Below are 5,048 nucleotides of genomic sequence, written 5' to 3'. Positions count from 1 at the left end.
TACAGAGACTTCGAGGTGTATCTGCAGCGTCCGCAGACCGAAGAGTCTTCTTCCTTATTCTAGCTGTAGTGTTTATATTCTATCATACTTTTGATGTAGACATTCTGGAGATTAGAGCACTTACGATATTTCTATTAGCCTGTGGTTTCCGTGAGTTTTCGGGTTTTGGGATTTGTGTTGTAGACTTCCGCATTTCTTTGAGTTGTATAGGCCGAGTGGCCTTACACGCCGTTATTATTTTAGCATGTTCAGTTTTTAATTAAATTTTTCCGCAAGTTAAGTTAATTTCCGCATTGTTAGGCTTACCTAGTTGTAGGGACTAGGAGCCATCACGACATGTTTATGGAGGGTGAACTGGGGTCGTGACACTAAACTTCAAGAACTTCTAGAATCGCAACCGAGCATCCCAACCATGACAAATCAACTCCAAACGGTGCCAAATTTTTGCAGACAAGTTCAATATGACAAAATGAACCTACTCGAAGCTTCAAATCACGCATAATATCCTCGGAATGATGAATCACACCTCAAGTCAAAATCAATGAATTTTGAAACTTCAACTTCGACAACCGATGCCGAAACCTGTCAAATCACCTCCAATTGACCTCAAATTTTGCACACAAGTCACATTTGCCATTACAGACCTATTCCAACTTTCAGAATCGGGATCTGACCCCGATATCAAAAAGTCCACTCCCGGTAAAACTTCTCAAAATCCAACTTTTTGCCATTTCCAGACTAATTCGACTACGGGCCTCCAAATTACAATCCGAACGCACTACTAAGTCCAAAATCACCCAATGGAGCTAACAGAACTGACAAAACTCCATTCCAAGGTCAAATGCTAAAAAATCCAAACTAGGTTAATGCTTCCAACTTATAACTTAAATCTTGAAGTTCATTCTTCAAAATCGATTCCAAATAACTCGAAAACCAACACCGTCGATTTACGCAAGTCGTAATACATCATGCAGAGATACTCGAGCCCTCAGAACACCGAGCAAAGTACAGATACTCAAAACGACTTGTCGGGTTGTTGCATAAAGACCCCTTTAAACTTGGCGCATTTTGTACAGGTCCCCCTTAAACTTTACCTAGCCCTAATTACCCCTCACCTCAGCCAATACAAACAGCCACACCAACACGTATCAACAATAATCATATGGAGCCCTACATAACTAGGTTCCATACACTAACAAGTAATAATTCGGACATGACAGATACTAGTAAGAAAACTACTTAATAAGCTAAATAGGCAGGGAAATTTTAGCCCTTCACTATGAACTTTTCTAACAAGGTGAAAGCAAAATACATAAAACAGGAATAAGGAGTCATATTTCATCATTGTACCGTTGCGGCGTGCAACCCGATCTCATCATATCAATCCACATAGGGTACCCATCGAGCCATAATACTCGGGCTCACTGATCACATGTGCGTCAATATCAAGCACAACAGAGTGCACAAAATATGCCTGTGCGGAAATCATTAGGAATAAACAATACTGAGAAAGACAAGCACAATTATGGTGAAATAAGCTAAGCAACATCACAAAGGCCACCTCGCCCATAGTGCCATGAGGCCTAAACTAAATTACAATATGCGTGCGAAGAATCATGTAGCCCCCACAACCCGTCGTAGTATAAGAGAGAAACATATAACATAAACCAAGGCGCGAATAACAACCATTCCGCCTGATGATATACATGTGATAACAACTGCACAAAAACAAACAAATCTGATCCAACATAGGATACACATCCTCATTAGGCTCAAAAGCAACTCCCAAACCAATTTCCAATCATCCCCCAATGTATAATTAACCCTCTAAAGGTCCATAGAAATCTTCCATAAAACCTACTATCAATCATCCAATTCTCAATATTTCTTCACAGCTCGCAATCAAGGAATAGCCTGCCAACGAGAACCTCCAGTCTCTGAACCTCACGAATACCATAATCTTCCTTCCAAATTTCAACACTGCTACTTAGATGGTTGACACGTAACTCATACTACATCATCTTTCGGTAATGCACCCATAAATCAAAATACAATGTATCTGCCAACAGGCGCTCTGGTGAAAACACATAGTGCTAGCAATACTTTAAACACTGGAAATTGTCCGTACAATCAAGAACTGATATCCTTCCCTTCATAACTAATTGCAACCTTGTACGTGCAACTTTTCAACCCCACACAGCGCATCGCCTCTAACATGCTAACTCACAACACTACGATCGTCTTATAATTAACTCTGAACCATAAGCAAATTGAACACCTCATCAACCGAGAATCTTTCATTTAACTCAATCCAGGAGAACAACACTACACACAATATAACTTAAATACCTGTAGAAAACATCAACTCCGACCGTGGTCATAACCATGATAAATTCTTCGAAACTCAGTAACACACAATTAAGTAATAATAACCAATCGCCTCTAACTCAATCGAGTCACACAGACTGCCAATCCGAAAGTAACTCAACGCGATATGACCGCCCTGAGGGAACTTCCTGGGAATCCGAAGCCATTTCTTGCATCACCCCAACATGTGGCATGTAGACCTTTCTTAATAAGGAAATACTATAAATCCGATTACTATTCGCTACCATCTTCAAACCTGTCCGTAGACAAATTCAAACGTCCTCAAAGGCTACATAAGACCTGAAACTTGCCACAACCTTCTCGATAACCACTTATCTTACTTTGACCTTCAACAAACAGCTAATACACGTCAATCAACCCATGCTTCGCCAACATATGCCCATTCAAAGGAATAACCAAGCAATCTCTCGGCCTGGCAACTGATACGCCCATGATCCTACCATCCGATTGTCATTAGCAGACTCCACCATTTAGCTCGAAGCCATAGAACACCTCATCGACACCTCAAAGTACCATATCTTCACAGCATGCCCCGATCCCGCACGGCTATTTAGCTGAATACTTCAAAAATTCATTCAATACTGATCATAGAACACCCTGAAGACTCTACCAAACGCTTACCCATCATTGCATTAGTCAAACAACTTCCCCAAATGCTAAGAAATAATAACGTATGCACTCCATCGAATGGAAACCTTATACGAGGCATATGATCCAAACTCGTCATGCAGGAGATGGCCTACCCGTTATACTCAAATCGACAGCTTGCCATGAACCCAGCTTAATCATAATAGCCTAGCCACCAACCAATCTTCCCAAGTCTATGCTTACCAACCAGACATATGAACCCGCCTCATATCGCAAATGAACGGCTAGAAGATGTAACACTGCATCCATTTCTGGGGCTAGACAACACATCGCGATGATAATCAAGCATCCATAGCCCGTCGTAATCTATCCGCAGCATCACTGATCGTAAGCACTTAACGAATGCTGAGTGCACGATATCACATACGAGCAATTGGGAGGAGTCAGAGTCGTAGATTTCAAGCTGAAACAAGGTCGCACGATAAGGAAAGAAGAAAGGAAATTTTTTTTTCCTTAAATGCTTTGTAGGCTCCCGAAGATAGATATAGACGTCATCATACCGATCCGCAAGACTGTAGTAGACGCTTGCTCATGACTCGTAGAACCGACGAACCTAGTGCTCTATACCACCTTGTCACGACCCAAAAACCACAAGTCGTGGTGGAAACTAACTCAACCCACTAGGTAAGCAAACTAACAGAAAATACAACTCAACTGAGATTATAACAGAGTAGAGAATAGATAGCTGAACATTTACAAATTTAACCAAGAACTGGTAGTACGAATCACGAGCTTCTAACACTTAATATTTCAAAACTGATATGAATAAATACACGTTCTGTTTAAAAGTTACATAAACAGATTAGCAACAACCTAACTACCAAGGACAAGTAGCAGCTATATACAAACGCACGAAAATCTTCCAAATCAGCACCCGACGTCACCAGCAACTCCGCAAAAAATCTGCATGCAATGTGCATTAGTGCAATATCAGTACAACCGACCCCATATACTAGTAAGTATTTTATCTAACCTCGTCGAGGTAGTGATGAGAATTTTAGTTAAAAGAGGCTTGTTGTTATAATCGGTACATTAGACTATCAGTATAGGTAATTCAATACATAATAGATAAAAGTACCATACACAAATCTGCAAGACAATCAATAATTACTAGCAGAAATCACAGTAGAAGATTTACAATCTTTCCTGGTATGAGAAGTGTGTTGATACCCAATTTTTTTCTGTATTTTTTATAGGCAAAATACCTTTCAAAATAGCATGTATATGCCTATATAAGTATACCCCAAGGCTACATTATTTTTTCCTTAATTTTTTCAAAGATTTTTAAATCAATTTACTGCCCATTTTATCAAGAAAAATCCAATAATTATCCCCAAAATTATCATTTTTTGGTGATTCACTTATTGGAGCCTCATGTTTATATTAAAATATAGCTAAGGTATTTTTTTACACGTTTTTTACAAATTTATTTGGTATTTTTAAGGATAGAATTGCATAATTGCAATATTAGCCCTTTCTAAGTTTAAATTCGTCTCATATTCATCAAATGAGATTGTACATTTTTTTTATTGCTAATTATGTATTATAAATCATTTCGGTGCTTTCAATTTATTTTCAGAAATTAATTTAATATTTTTTATAATTTTAAAAGGGAAAATTTGCTATTTAAATAATAGCCCAATTTATTTCAAATTTAGCCTAAAATCTGACCCCTAATTGGATCCCAATTTCAGCTCAATTTCAAATAAAAATCCGACCCACACCCTTTAACCCATACCCAAAACCCGGAATCCCACCTACCTATTTAATCTCGACCGTTGATCTCCCAGATCAACGGTCCCTATTTACCCTTACCACTTTTAATCCCGAACGAGTACCCCCCCCCCCCCCCCATACCCCTCATTCTCCTCACTCGTCTCTATCTCTCTACCTCTGATTCTCTCTAGAACCTTCCCCCTCCCCTCCTCTCCGATGAGTTCTGTTCACCTTCTCCGACCACTTTCTGACATGAATCCATGGTGGTTTCACCACCACCAAGCCACCTATGGCTC

This window comes from Nicotiana attenuata, unplaced genomic scaffold (assembly GCF_001879085.1).
Source record: "Nicotiana attenuata strain UT unplaced genomic scaffold, NIATTr2, whole genome shotgun sequence".
NCBI lineage: Eukaryota > Viridiplantae > Streptophyta > Magnoliopsida > Solanales > Solanaceae > Nicotiana > Nicotiana attenuata.
This window is presented reverse-complemented; position numbering follows the sequence as displayed.